The sequence below is a fragment of the Mirounga leonina genome, unplaced genomic scaffold (genome assembly GCF_011800145.1).
Source record: "Mirounga leonina isolate KUSES-001 unplaced genomic scaffold, KU_Mleo_1.0 Mir_93, whole genome shotgun sequence".
NCBI classification, from domain to species: domain Eukaryota; kingdom Metazoa; phylum Chordata; class Mammalia; order Carnivora; family Phocidae; genus Mirounga; species Mirounga leonina.
Window position 1 is genome coordinate 32,615,067 of NW_023270854.1, and position 22,591 is coordinate 32,637,657.

Sequence of the window (22,591 nt, forward strand, 5' to 3'; positions counted from 1 at the left end):
TTTCAAAATAGTTCCTGTGAGTTTGTAAATACAATATTAAAAGGAAAGACATATGTTTCTAAAGTTTTTTGTTATTTTCTTTTGTCTCTATGCAAGAACATTGTTTTAACCTATAAAATTCATTTAGCAACTATCTACACCATTCAGAAAAGTTCATAGTGAAGTTAAATATACTAAACACATAATCAAGGTAACAAGTAAAGTCCTCAAATATGGAGCAATTTTGGATCATGGGAAAGTTGACAATAGTTTGTTTTTGTTTTTTACTCCAACCAGAGGTATCTGTTTATTCCTCAAGGGTTTGAGCTATACATTGCCAAAAAATCCAGTGGTCTTTGGCAGTTACTAAAGATGACCAAAGAGAAGAAAAAATATTTCCTGCCACAGAGGAACTAATAATCAAGTTAGGGAAATAAACCAATTCACAAAAAACTACTAGAAATATTTTAGGACAAGATATAGCAATATCCTAAATTAAAAGCTTAAAAACAGAAATTATATGGTATGAATGACATAGTTTGAAATATATGAGAATATTATAGACCCTCATAAAGAGAGAGTATGTGTGTGAGTGAGTGTGTGTGTAAAAATTCATAGTGAGGAAGTAAAACCTAAGATGTGTTCTCTGCTCCTTGGGATTTTACCAGCTGGTTGGAGAAAAAATAAAGCAGGACATATAAAAAGTTAAACAGCAACGGAGAACTGAGGTAGGTAGCTCCTATCCTATTAGGCAGTTCTCACTGTGGATACTACGAAGGGAGGTCATTTTGAACTGGAATCAGCTGGGAAGATCTAACAGAGAAGTAAAAATTCCATTGAAATTGATACGCTGGTGAGAATTTTTTTTTCCTACTCAAGAGGAACAAGAAATTCTAGGAAAGAAGACCAGGGAGTCAAGAACTTGGCATCTGAAATGAGAGTAGGATGTCTTAGCAGTAGTGGTGATCAACTGAATGGACAGATCAATTGAGGTTTTACGAACACTGGATGGGTAGCAGGAGGGGGTACTGTAGTGCATTTTGGAAGCTAGGCTAAGAAGTTGGTACTTTCATCCTCATGGGAAATGAGAGGTCAGAAGTAGTCATCTCTTCTGGAAAGGGATTCAACATTAACAATATTTTAGGGGCAGCAGTTTTTTCTAACTGTCCTGGGGTGCCGGTGTTTCTTCTTTGCTGCTGATGATCTCCAGCACACTCAGTGGCTCTCTTTAGTGGTATCCGGTTGGCTGAAATTTACTGCTCTCCCACCGTGTAAGTGCTTGCTGTGGAGGACTAGAGTGAGGCAAAGGGGGAGGACTAGGACTAGAGTGAGGCAAAGGGGGAGGACTAGACTGGAGGCAGGTAAGGCCTTCATGTCAGGAACAAAATGCAGGAGGCATGAAAAACCCGAAAATTAAGATAGATATGTATTCTAATGTAATATTTTTCAAAAATATAAATCAGTGCCAAATTCCATATGAACAAAATGTCAAAAAATTAAATAATGACAGGCTCAGTATTCACCATATGTATCTGTATGCCCTATCTCGTTTGATCCTAGTAACCACCATGTAAGGATCATAAGACGGTAAGTATTCCTCCCATGAGATTACCAGGGCAAGGAAAACTCAGAGAGGTTCACTCACTCACTTAAAACATGGGGAATTGCCACTCAAGCTTAGAGGTTCCTATAGCAAAAGTAGTATATTTCCCACTCTGGGGGACTGGAGTGTCCTTTTATGGATGCTGTCTGAATAGAACTGGGGAAGGGGTAATTTAGAGAGCTCAGAACACTCATAGGACTTACTAATTTAAGCCTAGGAGGTTTGCTGTGTAGATGCTGATTCCACTAAACAAACTTCCACTAGAGTATTTCTGTTAAGACTTGGGGGTGTGGAGCAAGGAATAAAGTTTGGGAAGAGGTAAACAAGATAGTTTCCAAAGAAAAAAAGTTAAAGAAATTTTCATTTAAAAGAGACTGAAAAAACTGAAGTAAAAATAAAAAAAAATAAAAAAAGAGGGGCGCCTGGGTGGCTCAGTCAGTTAAGCCCCTGACTTTTGATTTTGGCTCAGGTCATGATCTCAGGGTGGTGAGATAGAGCCCTGCATGGGGTTCCACATTCAGCAGGGAGTCTGCTTGAGATTCTCTCCCTCTTCCTCTTCCTCTGCCCCTACCCCCCTTAAAAATAAATTAATTAATCTTTAAAAAAAGTAAAAATAAAAATAAAAAGAGGCTGAGAGCAAAGTACAGAGTCTAAACAGACAGTATAAATTACATGTTAAACATAATGCAAACAGTATATGGCCCTACTATTTCAATCACCTGCATATGACCCCCAGGAATTAAAACTAGCTGAATCCGTTGCATTTTTCATGGTCCCTGAATTGGATTTACTAGTAATACCAACTCAGCTCAATTTTTATTTATTATTTAGCCAATGAGGATGGTTCCAAGGTCACTAATTAGCAGGTTTAATCTCTCTAAACTCCCATCATATTTGGATCCAGGGTCTGGGCTACACCTTGCGTTCCCATCTGCATTTGCTTTGATTTGCCACTTGGACATTCATACTGACCCCATCTGCACAATGGTCTCTGCCAGCCCAGAAAATGGTCAGTTGCATTAGAGGACTGGAAGCTGGGCCTGAAGATGGCAATGAGGACTGCAGGCAGCAGCCTCAGTGTATAAGAGGCCAAGGCCAGCAGCCAGAGCCAATATTCAGTCTATTGGGCCCAGGAGTCGGGACTGAAGTGCTAGGTGCACAGCAGGTGGACTGTTGAGACCACCGGGCAGCAGCAGTTTGGAGTTGGCAAGGTTCTGCTCACAGTTTGCATGCAGGAGCCTTATTAACATGGTTGAAGCAGTGGCTTAATCCACTGAAGTTTCCTGACAAAAACATTGTCCCCCTTTCAAAACTCAAATAAAATCTCAACAGGAAGGCAAGCCTCCTGCATGTGGAAAGGTATAGCTCTTTGACCAAGCACTTTGTTTCTAGTGGGAGACAGAAGGAAGGACAGGGCATTGCCTGCCCCACCAGTTGAGCAATGAACTTCTGTTTATTTCAGCAATCCAACCCACAAAATGAAATAATGGATTTACCAGATATGTTATGGAGATTAAATGAAATAACATTCATGACACAGCTTTAAAAAAACACAAAGCCTAATATCTCAGAAGTTGCCTTTTATTAAAAAGTGGTATTGGTTTTGAATATACTGTGTCTTTTTTATTTCTCCTGAGAAGAGATTTATCAAAAATCTGAGTTACCATTAATCTGGCACAATTTACTTCTTGCCCCCAAATTCCAGCTAAGGGTTGATTTTGCTTAGTCCATGATCATAATCCTTTGTATATTTTCCTGTTTCCATGCTGTAACTCATGCTATTTTTTCTGCCTGGAAAATTGATTTGTCTTCTTCTATTTGTCTAAGTAAGAACTTTACCTCTCTCTTCAAATCCCACCTTAAATATCATTTTCTCCATGAAAAATTTCGATCTCCTTCCTGCTACTTGAAACTTTGGAAACACAATTTTTGGATTTTGTTATGCTACCTACCTGCCTCCTCCTTATAATACGGTCATTTATGTCTTTGAATTATTCCTTCTCAAATATTTTACCCTTTTGGGGACAAGATACCTATTAGGCCTAGGGAAGGCCTCTCCATATGACTCTTCAACCAACAGATTTTGTCAGTATGAACCAAAGACTTGGATTCTTTCTCCACAAATTTCCTTTGGTAAAATACATCTACAAAAATCTAAATGTGTCTTCACTGTTCTAAAATATGGGTCCTGAAGTATGGCAGGAATTTCATTTCTTTTGCGTTTTTTTGGTGAGTAAAGATGGGGATTTAAGAGGAGTTATTTCTGAACCAGAAATCTTGGTAAGCCTTTCATGACTATGAGAAAACTGGCAGAAAGAATCCTTCAGAGGGTTTCCCATGTAACCTTAGGGCCCATAGTGAAGTAGGCAGCCTATAAGATGCAGAAATTCATCTGACTCATTTAGTAAGAGATATTATTCAAATATTGAAACACAGTAAATTAAGTGATGTATGTGAAATCCCCTAGCGTATTTCTGGTACCCAATAGATATTCAGCATATGGCAAACTAAAGACAAAATGAGCAAGAATGGCAGGCATGCCTCTCATTTACTACAGTGCTAACTAGGGCAGCAGGAATAATGATGGATGAAAAAACCACCTTAACTGATCACTCCTCCCTGTATCAGGCCCAGGACACATCCACCATGCACCCAGGGAGATGTTGAGAGTAGTACATATGTACAGAAGGTCATCCTGCCTCTCATTGACAAGTTGGCCCAATCAGAGTGGATCATGTCAGCCTGGTTTTGTTTGCCCAAAGGGAAGCCATGCTGTCAGAATCCTTTACCATCCTAAGTCCAGTGAGAAGTTGGGAGAATGCAGTTGCAAGATTAATTCCATTATCTTAGGTCAGTGGTTTAATATGACTCATCTTCAGACCTTGGGCAAAATGATCAGGGCACATTTTCAAATTGTAGTTAACTCATTTGTTCCAATGTATTCCTAATGAGACACTAAGAAACCTGGTTTCTGGTGTTGTGTGGCACTTGCAAGGCATGTGACAAAGCCACTTAACTACTGGATGCCTTAAGATTAGGGTGACCAGTTACCCTTCATTGCCTGTCATAGCCCCTGTTTATGCCTGTTGTCACTCTCTAATTATTAATGCAATCCTTTTTCATCCTCAAAAATGTCCACTTTTGGACAAATAAATTATAGGGTCACTCCTCTTATCAAATAAGGTTTGTGGGCAAATGATCGATAACATCTTTGCTCCTGTAGACTTCTATAACTTTAACTAATTGAAGAAAACACATCTAAAATGAGACACATTAAATATGTATGTGTAAATACATACATATATATATATATATATTTTTTTTTTTTTTTTTTTGAGACGGAGTGAGAGAGAGAGAGTACAAGCAGGGGAGGGGCAGAGAGGGAGGGAGAGACAATCCCAAGCAGGCTTCACAGTGGAGCTGATGTAGGGCTCGATCTCACAACCCTGAGAGCTGAAATTAAGAGTTGGACACTTAACTGACTGAGCCACCCAGGCATATATATATATATATGTCATACTGTACCCATATGTTTATGTTCCATCTGCAATAAATAAATGCACAATACCTCAATTTTTTTTAAAGATTTTATTTATTCATTTGAGAGAGAGCGAGAGACAGAGAGCACAAGCAGGGAGAGAGACCAAGGGAGAGGGAGAAGCAGACTCCCCGCTGAGCTGGGAGCCCAACTTAGGGCTCGATCCTAGGACCTGGAGATCATGACCTGAGCTGAAGGCAGACGCTTAACCATCTGAGACGCCCAAATGCCTCGACCTCAAACACTTTTGCAAAGTTAGACTCAGCTCACTGACATCCCAATCCTCTACCAATGTCCTTCGATAGGTAGATGAGAATAGGCAGAGCAACTTCATAAACTGATGTAAAACCTTACCTTAATTGTTTTGTTTGTTTGTTTTTATTTGTTCTCCTCTTTCTGGTCTATAAAGAAAGGGAGTGCTTTTTCCTTCTGAAATTCTTGTCGTTGGGAGTTCACTGAGCTTCTTCTTGAAGTAATGTTTCTCAACAAAATAAAATTTATAACAGCAAGAAATGTAAATTTAGTTTGTGGATCAGAGTTAGAGCATTAAAATAGGAAGGGTTGCCATGGATAGAGGCAGGTTGACAAATGCTACTGAATGAAGGAGAGATAATGTTAAAATACGAGAAAAATGAGAGAGTGCATTCAGATTTGCTAGGTCATATCCTTGACTATGGGTATTTGTCAGATGCTGTGACAGCTGTGTCTCATGGTGTGACTTTTGGAAATAGGCTATTTTATTTGTTTAGAGAGGAATGCCTATGCTTAGTCAATATCCTGGAGATAGATATATCAGGGAACATTTAAGATAAAGCAAAGAAATCTAAGGAAATGATAAGGCCAAGTTGTGAGTACGAAACACTTTCTCCTCTCACACACACATAACACACCCCATAGCATGCTCCTGGGACACAGTTGGAATGGGTGACCACCTTTAGTCAGTTGGGAGGAAAAGTAATAGCAAAGCCAATGATGTATGATGCCTTTAAAACTGCTTTGACTTTCGCCTGTGTCTTTGTCTCTTAGATTGCTCTGTTTAATAATGTTAAATAATCTCAAATTCGCTTTGAAGTTGAGTAACCCACAAAGCTCTTCTTCCGAATAGCTTTGAAGTTAGATTCTGAAAAGCCTCAAATTGAAGTATAATTCAGGAATCTTGAACATGGTATACATCTTCAGTCACTATGATAAGAAAAGTGGTCAGACAGAAGCTGTATCTGAGATGCACAAAGTCAAATGGGCACTTGAAAAGGTTGCCTGGGGAGAAGACCATTTTTAACATGGCAGATTACTATTTTCCTCCATTTCTTTATTCTTAAAAACAAAATTATTATTAACATGTTTAAAATATGTGTTAATGTTGTCTCCATTTTTTGAGCGTTATACATGAAAATTATACTACACTTCCACTTTGGCCAGAATAAAACAAAACTTGGAAGTAGTCAGTAAACCGGCAAGTGATAGGGGAGATAGTGAGGGCTTAAATCAATGTGACTGTTCAAGATTTCAGGTTCCTAAAAAGCAGGAATTAGGCAAGGTGCATTTATTCTTGTTTGGTGACCAGCATAGCATCATATAAACTCAACTCTTCCTATAGTCTTTCCAATTGAGAAGAAACAGGAAGTTACAGAAGCCATTCATCTTATGGAAGAAACTGCTGCTGGCAAGACTTTTGTGGAGACTATTTGGGAATATCCGAAGACATGAAAATGAGTTCCCAGCCTTTTGTAGTCCAGAACTAAGGTGCAGAACTAGACATAGAGACAATTTGGCACACCCATTAGAAAATAGGTACAGATGAGGAAACACGTATGGTCATATGAAGAGACACTCAAAAGCTTTAGTAATGAGAGTAATGTAAATGAAACCCACAGCAGGGTTATATTTAATGCCATTTGAATGGCAAATATTAGTGTCTATATTACCAAATGTTGAAACATCAATAGGATCTTTTAACACTGGTGGTGGAAGTATAAACTGGCACAACCAGTCTGGAACACAGCTTGGTATTATCATGTAAAATTGAACATTCATATAACCTATAACCCCAGCAATTTGACTCCTTTGTACATGCCCAGGAGAAAACACTTGCACAGATTCACCAGAAGATATACAACAGAATGTCCTAGCAGCACCATTTATATGGGCACAAATTGGGGGGGGGGGGGGGCGGAGGGAATACCTGCAAAAATTCTCATTAACAAGAGAAAAGTAATATAATTTGTTGGATAATAACACTATGGAATAGTATATACCTGTGAAAATGAATTATAGTCATGTGCCACAATTTGAGTGAATCCATTTAGTAAGAATATTGACATCTCAGTCAATATTAAGAAGTTAAGAAAATACCTGATACTAAACTTTATTATTTAGGTATGTTTAATCTTAGCTGTGTGTGTGCATGTATGTGTGTGTGTGTGTGTGTGTGTGTGATACCACACTCTGGGATCTTGAATTTCACCACCTGACACACTTTGTGTGTCTTATGAAAGTTTCAACCTCCAAGAAGACCATGTTAATATGCATATGCCCCTGGGATGAAGAGCATTGATACTTCTAGAAGGAATGGCTTTAAGATAGCCCAGAGGAAGCAATGTCTAGCTGGAATAAGGCAGGTAATCATTTGCTGGGATATTCAAGCCCTAGAACATTAGGGCAAGGCCAGTGAAAAGAAGCTGAAAAGGGCATCACAGTCAACCATTCTCTCCCTTTTTATTCTCCCAAGAGCTGCACTGAAACATGGCTTGAAGAGGTGAACTTGGATATACTTCAGCAGTCCAATCTCTCCTCACCAGGCTGAGCCAGGCCATTTGCCTATTTTGGTGCTTAACCTAATTTGGAATCCTCTTTTGCAAAATGCCTTTACCACCTGCCTGAGGTGAAAGGAACAAAGCTCACGCCAACTGACAGGAATGTTTTCTGCAAGGCTGAGTTAACAGGGCAACCTTACATTATCTTTTGCTGAGTAAGGAGATTTTTCCCAACACTGAAGGCTGAGAATGTACTTTTCTTTATTCTTTTAAATGAAATTCATGTTAAGTGGAGAGCAGCCAAAGCAGCAGATTTCACACATTAGGGGTGATAGTGATGACCTTACATCCTGAGGAATGAAGGGATATACAGAAAGGAAAATGTGTTTTCTCTGTAGACCATTACTAGGAAACAACATAAATCCCTCAGTGGAATATCTTCCATGGAGGAAATAATTTTTGTGTTATAACGGACATGTTATTACCTCCCGTTATTACTCATTGTGGAACAAGACGTCATAATTCTTCTGGACTATTGCAACAATCTTTGGACTCTCATACCTAAAACATAACCTCCACTCTATCCCCAAGTTCATCTTCTCTTAACATCATCTGCATATCTCTAGGGCTCAAATACTTCTAGGGCCTCTCCAGCACCTACAGGATGAAGCTTGAAATTGATTTGACATTGAAATTCTTTCATGTGTGGGCCATGATTCACCTTTACAAACCAAAGCTCAGCTATTCTCTTCACAGGTGTTCTTCTATGGCGAGGCCTCTGCATCTAGTCAATTCTACTGACTGTCACTGCTTGGCCAATTCTACTGCTTTACCACATAGTTACCCCAACTACCATAGGTGTTCTTTCATGAAATTGTATCTACCCTTTATGTCCTCTTTCCCTTCCTAAAATCTTCCCGATTACTTCAGCACGTCCCACTTTGCCTTTCTGTACATTTTTTTGCAATATTTTGGCCAACAGAACACCACACTGTGCGTTATGCCATAACACATCTTGACTTACTGTGTGTCTCAATGTTCATGTCATTCAATCAACTAGTATGACTAAATTATTTTACTTTCCCAAATTCAATTCCTGGAGCTTAAGCTGACTTCTCTCTTCCCACCAAAAACTGGTACAATGGCCATGCTCATGCTGACATTTGAAAATGATCTTGCATTAATTTAAACCATCAAGAAAAGGAATTAAATGAAAATCATCTCCATTACATGCACTATAAAATTCATATTGACTGTAAGAAAGATCAATTATGGATGCAATTTTTTAAAAAATAATTGATATTTTCAGCTTCAGGATAAGTAGCACAAAGTATGCTAGAGTGTGTTGGATATTATCTATAAAAAAATTGTATCTACTCAAAACCTCAATGTCTTTGCAGTTGTAATTAGTTAATTTAGGATGAGTTCACCCTACCTTATGGTGGGCCCTAAATCCAATGACTGGTGTCCTTATAAGAGAAGACAACACACTGAGACACATGAAGGAAAGAAAACCACTTGATAGTGGAGGCAGAAATTGAAGTGAAGCACCTATAAGACAAGGAAGTCAAGGATTTCTGGGAGCCACCAGAAGCTAGGAAGAAGCAAAGGAAGATTCTTCACTAGAGCTTTCAGAGGGAGCATGGCCCTACTGACATTTTAATTTCAGACTTCCAGCCTCCAGAACTGTAACAGAATAAATTTCTGTGTTTAAAGCCACCCAGTTTGTGGTAATTTGTTACAGCAGCCCTAGGACTCTAATACAGATGGTGAGTGTTATATTAAGTGTCCTGAATGCGAGTGAGGCATATCATTCAGAATAGAGATTTTAACACTAGCTGAAAAACAGTTCTGTTAGAGAAAATCTCTTTCTATAGAAAGATTTAAAAATAGAATAGCTTCTCATTTTTCTGGGATGGTTTTGGTGTGATCCTACTTGAAAGGAGGTGAATGAACCAAGTAACCTTTGAAGATCTTCTCAATCCTTTGATGCTAGAATTTTATGAACTCTGCTCACTTGATAATCTGGGCCAGCTTTACTTATGCGTTTATATATCCAGAACAGTTCTTCATCTCAAAACTTCTACTAGAGGCAAATAGGTTCTTTCATGGCCCACATCCTCCTCTTTCTACACATGTACACTAAAGCACAGCCATATCTTTGTTCATATTGATACATTTGTTCTTCCTAATATCCTTTGAAGAATTTACCTACTGACATTCTCTTTATTTCCTGCTTTTGTTCATGATTTTAGAGGACGTTGTTTGATAATATTTTGTTTTGTTTTTTTGGTTTGTTTGTTTCTTTTTTCCGTTTCAGCCAGTGGTATTTAAAATGTTCCATCAGACTGGATAGGGGTAGTCTTAGTGCGTTTGGGCTGCTATAACAAATTACCATAGACTGGGTGGCTTATCAACGAGAGAAATATATTTCTCACCGTTCTGGAGACTGGAATTCTGAAATCAGGGTGCCAGCATGGTTGGGTTCTGATTGAGAGCAACCTTCCTGTTTTGTAGACGGCTGTCTTCTCGTTATATCCCCACATGGCAGAGAACAAAGAGAGTGGTAACAAGCTCTCATGTCTCTTTTTATAAGGGCCTAATCCCATTTCTGAAGGTTGCACCCTCATTACCTATTTCCTAATAGCATCACATGGGGGATTAGGATATGAAGTTTGCATGAACATAAACATTCAGTATATAACAATGGTATTTCTTAAAATTGCTGTATTCATCATAAAAAGGTATGTAACTGTAATAAACAACCCAAAACTACAGTGGTTTAAAATAAACTTTTTCTCCTGTCACTTACCTAACATGTCCATCTTGGGTAAATGGGAGACTCTACAGCACTTTCTGCTCATTCAAGAAGACAGACCAATGTAGCTCCAACATCTAGAACATCTTGATATTGAAAAGAAATGTGGGGAATTGTACACTAGTTCTAAAGGCTTCTACTTCTACAATGACTTACCATCATTGACCAGAGCAGATGCATGACTTACCATCATTGACCAGAGCAAATACCATGTCCATACCTAGCTTTAAAAGGGCAAGGAAATGCAATCCTACTGTGTCTTTAGGAGAACTGTAAATATCAGTAATCAGCATAAATGATGACCAGCATTCTAAGTCACAATTCAGAATATTTGTTATTTGACTCTATACGCAACATAATATAGGTACATCATCCTTGTACTCTTAAAAGAATTTATATTCTAGCTAAGCAAATGATTAGTTCTCATAGAGGGAGGAGGCACAAATATGAACAAGCATTTGAGTTGATCCTCCAAGGAGGATGTAGGAGTCTCAAGATGGAGACCAGGATGGAGGCTATTTTGGGTAGATTGGGAGAAAATATAGAGGTCCAACTCCAGAGCCATGGAAGCCCCTGACTTTAAAAGAAAGCAACTGAAACATTTGGGGCTCAGGAGGAGGAAATTGGAAGTTCAGTGTGACTAAAATATCCAAGTGCCTTACTATCTTCTCTTTGTCCTCCTAAACCTGCGTATAATTCTATAAAAAGTCCCTACATCACTTTCATTTGAACCTGGGGTGAATTCTTTTTCCTGATACAACTTTAACGAATACAACTTATTTAATCCCAAGCTTTCCCCTTAGTATAGAATTGATTAATTGGCATATTTTCCATAGGTGAAAAGTAAGGAAAGGGACAGACTCCTGTTGTACTTATCCAGCATGATTCATATAGACCTTTGAGGGTTTCCAGGTAGATCACATTTGTCTCACCAATTATTATAACGTTTCTCTGATTTCAGTGTTATGGAGAGACCTATCTTTCATCTCATGCTTTTAAAAAAGCATACAAACCCAAGATTTAAAATAAGAAAATTAAGCTCATGCTTTCCTCATGAGCTTTCTCCAGAGAAAAAAAAAGCTGTTTCCCTGGTGATGAGAACCCACCAAAAAGTTTATAAAGGAAACAAATTCCCCTCGGGCAGTAATCAGTGGTCAGACAGTATCTGACAAGCACAGCGGAATTTTCGCTACTGCTCTAGGGCTGTTCTTAGTTCTGGTCAATTCCTTTGCCAACTGGGATATGAAAAGAACCCAAGTGAAAATAGTCCGGAGGAAAAAAAATAAGCAAGATAATGTAAAACAAACTCATTATATCTGGAATATTTAGGCTTTTCCCTAGAAGATTTTCTTCTTTTTGCCCTAGAGCACTTGAAAGTTTTGAAGATCCATTTAATGTAAAGTCAAAATAATATTTTACATAATGCTTATTTGGGGTTTAAAGGCTTGCCACAATGAGACTGGAGCTACAGTGAACTTAAAGCAGCAAAATAAATTGCAGATGCCCCATAAAAATCTATAGGCAGCCGCCAACTGATGCAAGCAAATAAGCTTCCTGGTACAAGACAATTGACATGCATTCACACCTAAATTCTTTCGGCCTTGTTCTGGAGCTCTCATGCAGTAGTAGCTTCTCTTCCTAGACTTTTTCCTCAAAAAGGAACCGCAGTTCTACTGCCTCACTAATTAGAATGGTTTATAATTAGATTTTGGCCTGTAGGAAAGGATTAATCTCTGTAAGAGGTGTGGAAGATTCAGCAGCTTCTGTTGGCAAGCGTAATCAGGCCAACTTATTTACTTTTATTTTGAGTTTCATTATTTAATAGAAAGCTTTATTCCGCAGAATGTCCTTTTGATGTTAAGATTAAAGTCAATTCTCCAAATTCACTCCCTCTTGTTTATACTTGTTTTAAAATACATTTTCAAATTCACTCCCCTCCACACACCAATATCAGGTTTAGAGTAGCCACTGAATGCTTCAAGATTAAGGATCTCCTGATTCTCACATCTTCATCCAAAAGCAAGTAATTTGGGGGGACTCCCCCTGCTTCCTGACATCAGTCTTTCTTCAAATGCACTGACTGGGTGCAGGAGACTCAACTAGATGCTATGGGGTATGAAAATACAAGGGTACAGTCTTTCTAGGAGTTTACAGGATCACTGAAAACTATGTTACCAGTATTATGCCAGTTTGAACTGGGCATCGGGATCATCATAGAAGGAACACATGATTAAATGACATCCAAGCTCTACACACAGTGAGAAATATACCTGAGAGAAAATCATTGCCATCCAGCCTCTGCCACCAACCAGAGCTGTGCTTTGGGGAAGTCTTTTTCCTCATTAATACAGTAAGTAACATTATTCCCATGGTTTCCTCCTGGTTTAAATGTTTTGGGTTCTTTTTTTTTCTTTAAAGATTTTATTTTATTTATTTATTTGAGAGAGAGAGCATGAGCAGGAGAGGGGCAAAGGGAGAATTGACTCCCCACTGAGCAGGGAGCCCGACTCAGGACTCAATCCCAGGACCTGGGGATCATGACCTGAGCTGAAGGCAGATGCTTAACTGACTGAGCCACCTAAACACCCTAAAGTTTTTGATTCTATGATTTTTTTTTTATACCAGGTGTCTTGGGGATGGAGTAGACTCTGTAATTCTTACCTGGCAATATGGCTACATTCTCAATAAAGAGGTTAAAGTAGGGGAGTTTAACTTTTAATAAAGAAAATACACTGTAACAGAAAGAGTCACTGCTCCAATCCCACCTTCCAGAGTTGATAAACATAATTCGGTAAGAACTTTTCCTCATTTTGTATTTTAAAAATATGGAATTAACACTTAATTAAATGAGTCCTCTATTACTGAAATAGCATAAGAAAGAAGTGACAGTCTTTCATACTTCAATTCCTTGGGACTCAGTTTCTTCCATCACGATGACTGGAGAGAAGATATAAGTTCTCATACCCATTTCTCATCCCCAGCTTACAGCTTTTATCACTTCTCATACCTCAGACTTCATCCTGCTGCTATGGTGAGACACAGACTCAGAACTAAAGAGAGAAGGATGTGCAGAATGGGGGTCATGAATGATATATGATCAGATTTCAAAACAGTGATCTCCAATACCCTGACAAAGTTTATCCCTTAAGTAGGTCAATGGCTTGTCCCCCTCCTTCTGTGGCAGCTTAAATTCCAACATATCTTATCTGTCCTTAAAAGTCTAGTATAAACTTTTCCTTTTCAAAGCCATTTGTGGAAGACTTTGTTCACTGGGACCTCATACTCTTGGCTCCTAAAACAGGCATTGTGTTTCCTGTGTGTTAAATGGCTAACAGCATATGTTCTTCAATCCAATCTCCTGGCCTCACACCCTAGCAAGCCTGTTCAGTAGCTGTATGACCTTGGGCATGTTACTGACACCAACTATGCTTCAGTTTCTTCAACAGTAAAATGGGATATAGTACCTACCTTACAGGGTTGTGGTGAAAATTAAATGAAGTAATACATATAACCCACACCAAATAGAACTTGGCACATAGTAAACATTAAACAACCAATATTAGCTGTCCTTATTTGACACCTAGGAATATAATAGGGTATATGTCTTCTTACATAGCTTGATTGTAAAGTCCTTGAAAATTAGATTCCATATCCATACTTCTGGGTATCCTTCCCAGCACGCAGTATAGCACCGTGTATTGAGCAAGAATTACCTAACCAATGCTAAGTGGTAGTGAGCTTTTTTCTTTAATCAGACGGTAAATAACAGGTGAACAGATAGTGAAGTAAGTTTTGAAAATGTAGCTCAGAGATATACTGAGTGATTTGGAGATTACATTAGGCCAGGGCTGAGTACACAGCCTATCTGAATTCCCCTATTAGAAGTTATATTCTGCACATCTGAGACAACTGCCCTCCCAAGCTCATTCTAGTTGTGTCCTATCTGGGAGAAGACAAAACAACTCAAATTTGGGCCTGGCCACAAATGTATATGTTAAAACAAGCACCTCATAGTTTCTGCATATTCTCCTCCTCATAAATATTCTAGCATGAGAGCCGTCCCTTTTACCCCCATCCTTGACAATGAGCCCTCAGAAACACAACAATGTGTCAGCACTTAGCCTCTAAAAACATTTTTCCTCTGGGCAAAACAAAAACATGATAGTTGCTTTTTTTTTTTTTTTTTAGGATTTTATTTATTTATTTGACAGAGAGGTGAAAGAGAGTATGAGTTGGGGAGGGGGGGGAGGCAGGGGCATAGGGAGAGGGAGAAGCAGATTCCCTGCTCAGCAGGGAGCCCAGTGCAGGGCTCCAATCCCAGGACCCTCATTGACCTGAGCTGAAGGCAGATGCTTAACTGACTGAGCCACTCAGGTGTCCCAATAGTGACTTTTTTTTTAAAAGGCATAGTCCAAATGAAATTTCCATGAAGGTACCTGATTTTAAGTATGTGTATCCAAAAAAGCTAAAGGAACACTCAGCCCTGGTCTAAGCTCTGAACAACAGTGGTAGCTCTCCCTCCTGAAGTCCATGACTCAGATCTGCCTAAGAGAACATTAGAAGAGCATCTGCTTTTACACTGTACATATTCAATGAAGTTTTCACTCCTAAAATAGATGTTCCCAACTTCTGGAACTGACTTCTGTCCAAGTGGCCAGAGAGACAGCATGACGGCCAAAGGCTGAAAAGCACAGACACAAAGAAGGAAGCAACTTGGATGAGGATAACCCAAACTTCTCTCTATAGATGACAGGAAGTGATTCAATGTAATGAAATGCTCTATTTTATAGAAAAGGACCCTCCCAGACACACACAGACACACCTTCAAAATAACTGAAGGCTGAGAACAGTTATGTCCAATAATAATAATAATAATAATGATAATACTATTTTGTAAGTTCTAATTAGATATGAGAAATATATGTGATTTATATTTATATATATTTCCAATTCTTAAGACAATCGTCCACGAAGGTGCTCTATCTTCATTATACGAATGTGACAATGAAGCTCAAAGAATTGAGGGCCATTCTGGCACATGGCTGAGCCAGATGCCCACTCAGGCAGCTCCTGCCTGTTCAGATAGATCTGCATTCCCTTTGGCAACTTCACACTGAGTCATTCTTTAATTTTTATTGTCTCTGATTCACAGATCCACCCATTCGAATAAGCCATCATTCAAAAACCTCAGGGACCATAAAACCATTCCAGACTGCCTTACCATCCTAGCCCTGTCCAAACTCCTAACATTACTCTCATCTAAAACCCTAAGACAGCGACTCCTCTGTTTCTGTCTCTGTCTCTCTCTGTGTCTCTATCTCATCTGTATATATATCAAGATCTAGATATACTTAACTATCCGAAATTGTTCATTGCTTGCTTTAAGTAGTATAATTTATCTCATCACCAAGACTGTCTATTACTTGTGTATATCTTTCACACAGCGTGGGACGACTAATAGATGTACACTGCATCTTTATTTTGAAAACTTGATTTATATACTAAATAATAACAAAATTCTCACAAAATATGTACCCTTTTGTTGAAATGATCTCAGCATCCCTCTTTATATTTTAGAGGTACTTATTTTTCCAAAAGCAATACTTAAATATCAATCGCAACAACATAGACACAAAAACATAATTGGGACCAAGATAACATGAACAAACTTAAATCAGCAAGGTCCAGTGAAAAGTATCCCAGAGTAGAGAAAAAACTGGCAGAAAAAAATGTCACAACTGTTAGCAATATTTTTGAGAACTCATGCAGGACAGGCGAGGCAAGGCAAACAGGACACTCTATTCATTCCGGTGAGGGCCTGGGCAGTGGGATAATGGAGAATGCAAGATGCAACTGACAAATACTGTGTCCCTACTTAGCAAATCACTCCTCCAATTAATAAAGGAATTTTTCCAAATCACTCCAAAAAATAAAACATATTTAATTTAATGTAAAAAAATCATTCACCCTTCTTTAAATAATCACAGTGAGAAAGGCTTTTTTGCACATAATATTTTTCATTGCTGTTAATATTAACAGTCCTTACAAAGTGACTAAGAGCAGATCCAGAGTGTTGATAATGATCAGTAGCATCTGACATTTGTATAGTACTATTAAAATATAATATTCAGAAAAAGATAAAATCAGGACTGTCATACAGATATAAAAATAAACATGTTCAAGTTTTGACTTTTCTTGTATGAGGAAACTGGGCTGATATTATAACCAGTTCAAAAGAAGAGTCAAAAAAACACACATTCACATGGAATAAAGGTATTGAATTGCAAATGAATGCAAAATTGGCTTTTCCACAGAGGAAAGAGAAGGTCAATGGAAACTCTGGAAAAGACAGAGTTTGCCTATTGGTTACTTACAATTAACAAAGAGGTGCAAAATAGTTGAATATAATGAACAAGGCTACAGTCAGTACAGAAAAGTGTGATTGATATACACAATGAATACTTTCCCATTACAGTACAAGTTGTTTTTTTTCCTAGTCTCTTCTTTTTTGCTCAAAAATAATCTGAAATATTTTTCTTGATTACAATTAAGACTGGTCTCAGTAGATTTAGTTTGATTATTGACATAAGTGCATCAAAAGTGTTAATTTGCCACATAGAACTTTTTACATTTGCTTCGTTGGAAATTTTCACAAGGAATCTCAGATTAAATTTTTAATAGACTCTTTAGAAAGCTAAACGAAGAAATTCTCCCTATCAGATTTTACCCATAGTACCTATAAATTAGGGAAATGCCTCACTTTTGCAAGATCCCTTAATATTCTAAGCTCCTGGGCCTGCCTGAAAGTAACCTCCCTTGCTCACACTTAAGGCTGGGAACTCCAAAAGCCAGGTTCCAGGCCAGTTTTCCCAAATGAGCTTTGTAAATACTGATTCCATAAAATTAAACTTAGTTACTTAAAAGTGGCTAGTCATAGCTGATTAAATGCACATCATTCTCAGAGAGGATGTTCCAGACCACAAGTGGGCCATATAACTAGTGTTTCCAACTATGTCTTGGAAAAAGGATAGCAATTTTTTTTGAATCTGTGCAAATAACTGGACTGCCATGAAGTAAGAACACTCAATAAGGGATTCCAATCAGGCATGGAGACAAAGAATAAGAAAACATTGTTGCCCAGTATCACAAGGCAAAGTAGCACAAACTCTGATACATAGAAACATGCTTGGGAGAGCTCAGGCACTGACACCTTTCCAGAAACTTCCCATACAGCATACAATTTCCTTATATTAACAACAATATTGGAATGAAAATTCAACTTGGGAAAAGAGAAGCATCTCTTCAAATTTGACAACTCCTCTGTGTAAGTCATTAACATTAACATATCAAATGAATCTAATTATTTCTTGCACCTCTTTTTTATAAGGTAGAACAGTCTTTGTGATTTATCAGGAGCCTTCTGGTGCAAAAAATACCATGACAGTCTCATTTTATTTTATTTCCTTTCACATTTAGGATTCATTTTGAGAAAACCAAATAATAAAACCAGAACACAAACCAAACAAACCAATAAACAAACAGGAGATTTGAACATATAAGATAGAAACAATATTTGTCTACTCATTTGAAAAATAAACGTAAAAAAATAACAAGATTGTAAGAAACTAGTTCTTCCATAAGTGAGGAGACTTTGTTCTGTTTTGTTTTGTTTTTTAATAATCAAGGTCTTAATAAAGTGAACACAAAGCACAGAAAATTATTATGGTAAAACACAAAATCTGTGCAGATTACACAGAATTACATACCTTAGGCCAAGACAATAAACAGTAAATGAAAGAAAACAATCCCATCAAAATTGAGAAAACTTTGCTAAGATTTCATCTTATTTTACAGCTTTTTCACACGATTATTTGCACACACTATAAACAAAGCAAATAAAATTCCTGTCCTGTGAACCTTCTACAACTTTCTATATACAACCTGGTTTTGTCCTTCACCACCCTCTTTCTTATTCTTATTATTCACATCACTTTAGAACAAAACTAGTCTCTTTTCCTCTTACTAACCAAGAACACATCTTGTCACCTCACAGCAAAAGCTGAGCATTTCTGCCACTATTGCTCCTAGTCCACTCTCATTTACTTACAGCAGCTATAACTTTTAACTAAAGTAATTTTTATTTCACCAAGAAAATAGAGGTGGATAATTGGTGTCATTAGACACCAGCAATCTGCAGCAGACTAGCAAAGATTATACATACACATAACTTAGTTTTCTACAGCCAACACATCCCTTAGAGTACAACTTCTCAAAGTGGTAAGAAAGAACAAGGTCCTTAAACAGACCCAAAGATTTAACCTCTAGGTAGCATGTAAAAATAAGAAGCCAAAGCTCATAAACTTAAAATCATGTTTAGTCATCAATGTGTCAGTGTTCTGTCTTACTTAGAAATGATCTAAATATCCAATGAATGTGCACTAATGAACTCAAGTTAATATCAATTCAAGGATTTAAGTCACCTACAGATCTTGGAAATTTTCTTTAAGCTGACCACTACAAAGCAGAATAGGAATAAAATTAATCTGAATAGAGTTTTAAAACACAGAGTTACATTTTTCATAATCTTGAACATTAAGTGGAAGTAATGCTAGCTTATTTGATCAGTACATATTAGTTTAGGAAAAAAACAGACACACAAAGAAGAAAAATATTTGCTTGCATTATATTTAACAGTGATAAATCAGAGAACCCATAGCATTTTCATTAAACCCAAAATATTTAAGTTGTCTCATTTGCCAGACTTACCTAAATTATGTTCCCTTGAATTCTTAAAGTATTTCTAAATTGTTTTTTGTAAAAATACATTTTTTGCCCATTTAAAGTATCAAAGTTCAATTTCCTTATTTTCTGGAAATTTTAAGAATATTCAGCTTATATAAGGGCTTATTTATCTCTATAAACCAACCAGAACAAGTTTCTTTAAGAGACTTTATAGTCTAATTTATCAATATCATCTAGAGGTAGGAAAACATTATGCATTTATACAATTGGAGATAAACGCCTATCTGAGTTACAGACACAAAACACACAGACAAAAATAGAGAGAGCTTCAATTTTAAAATTCAGCCAAGGATCAAGAGTAAATAAAGAACCACAAAATCTTATAGTCTGTGATAGAACAGATATCCTTCCCAGTGGAAAAATTCTAGTTGATTGGAGCGCCAAACAAACAGAAAAGTTTATAAACTAAATTTTCCATCATCTCTCATCTAACAGAGACTAACAATCACCAAATGATCAGATCAAGAAATTCAACTCCTAATCAAAAAGGTTAATAAACCAGACTCTCTGTTGTCTCTCACCCAACCTAGAATAGGTTTCTATAAACAAATAATCCTTGTACAGAGATCAAGTTGATCTCTGATCAAATAATCAGACTATAAAACTAAATTCCCAAACATTGCTGCCAGCAATGAGGAATAATTTAATGCTGGGGGCGGCAAGGGGGGGGGACACAAAACACAAAATTAGTAGAGAGTAAAACTAACATTTGAGAAGCAGAGAGTCATTAAAATTCTATTACCTCTTTGGAGTCACCTCTAGGAGCTAAGAAAAGATGTGCCTGGGCACAAACCACCCCCAAGATGCTCTCCTCTGGTGAGGGAGGTTATCTGGCTTTGGTAGGTAAATACATCATGTATCTCGGGGGAAGTTCCCTGAGATTGTTCAAAGATAATTTTCACAAAATGGTAAGATCATGACTTTCTTAACAGATATAAAAAATAAACATATGTTCAAGATTTGATATTTCTCATGTGAAAGAATCAGGCAGATGTTCTAGCCTGTTCAAATGAAAAACCAAAAAAAGAGCACATGTTTACATTTAATAGCAAATAGATTTGAAATTGTGTTTTCCACAACAGGGAAGGAAGTCAATGGGAACTCTGCTGAAAAAGATGCTTTGTCTATTTATTAGTTACACAAAGGTGTAAAATAGCTCAAAAATAATGAACAAGGCTAGAATCTGAGAAATCAGAAGGGCGAGCTATAGCCAATGCATAGTTTTGCACTCAAGTTCAAGTTCACATGTATTATTTTATGAAATCCTCAGCTACTTAGCGAGGTCTGAGGAACATTCACTGTTATCCCCATTTTACAGACAGTATAACAGAATAAATACGGTAAGAATGCACAAGTTTTAGGACAAAAAATTTACACTCAGGTGTCCTAACACAAGGATTAATGCTTTTATCCCTCTGTAGTGGGCCTAAGTATTTAGCAAGCACTGTCGAGGATGTAAAAGAAGTGAAAACTCCCAAGTGATGAACTTTGCAAGTTTAAATAATGCGAGTCCTAAAAACTGCAAGAGAAAATATAGTATAGATAAGTGTCAAATGACAGTGACAAAGGGCTCGGAAAGAGATGTGATCACTTAATATCCAAATGCACCTTTTATCTAAGCACAGTAATTCAGGATAGAGTCTTCAATATTGAATGCATTTACTTTATAGAACACCAACACAATGTGTTCATATATATACCATCTTACTTTCAATGTTAGCTTAATTTTTGGTTCTGGCCCTAGCATTTATCTAGTCAAATAAGAGGAACAGTGACTGCAACTACCCAGAAATATGGCTGCATATTCAGTTACTTCCCCCAAAGAGCAGCAACCTCCAGTATCTGACTGAAACGTCATTGGTTTGCCTTTAAGTCGGTTTCTCCCATACGAGGTCACACAGTAATAGGGGTTGTTTGACCCAGAGGTCATTGAAACTGGCATCAAGCAGGAAACAATCCTTGAAGAGGAAGAAACTGTAATCTGGAGAAAGACTTTAAAACAGGAATTGTGCTAGATGGTAAGGTCAACTTGAATTGTCAATGAGCTGGCCTTTCTCGAGCTTTCCTTCCATAAAAATGAAACCTACATTTCTTTGTTCTATAAGTAAGACTGTTTTCCATGCTTCTTTTAGATTTTTATATTCAGGTGTGCAGGGGTCATCCTTACATAGCTGGAAAACAAAGGAAGTAAACAGAGAGAATTGCAAATTACATTTAAAGAAGGCCCAGAGTAAAAAGAATGCACTTCATGTAAGCTGTGAATAGAGGGTGAGAAGGTGGTCCAGCAACAATTAAGGCGAACCTGTCCAAGACCGACTGAGCTCCCCTACACTCAGAACAGTACTAGTTCCCCTCTTTACATTTCTCATCTCTAATTCCTTTGTCTCCTTCCATTTTCTGCAGGCTTTCTCTTTATTATTTCAATGTGGTTTTCAATAATTCCCAGGGCTGTATGCTTCCTTGTTTCTAGTTCAGAAAAAAATGGTGAAGTTCTCTCTGTTTGAGGCCACTTAGATCAAGAGCTTCCCTTTGCACCATCCATCCCAGCCATTGTGATGGGCTACCTTGATACAGTAAGCCAATGATCATCAATTCTGGAGTTGGTAGTTGGGTGAATCACTCCAAACTTCTAGTACCAAAATGAGATGAGGATGGCTTTCCATAGAAACTATAGATCCTATTTTGGGGGTAGAGAAACATTGGACTCTGGAAAAATAAGAACCATCCAAATTGATTTTAGACCCATGGTGGAGTGGAATACTCACTTTTTCAGCATTATAAGCCTTGGGCACCACTGCTGTTGCTGTTGCTCGTGAGCCTATGTAAAAACATTTAATCTCTCTGTTTCCTCATCTGTCAGATGGAGGTAGTGTTTGCCTTGTATGGAGAGGAAATAAATAATTTGAACACTTTTTTTAATAAAGTGTCTATTCCTATGTAAACAATTTATTCTGGTTAAGATGGGATTGCTTTCTTCCTTTATTTCTCCTCTCTCTGTTTAAGTAAGACTGTGGCTTGCATTAGCATTGCCAGATTTAGCAATATAAATAAAATTAAATATTTTACCTGTCGACTCTACTGATATATGCGACTCTTAA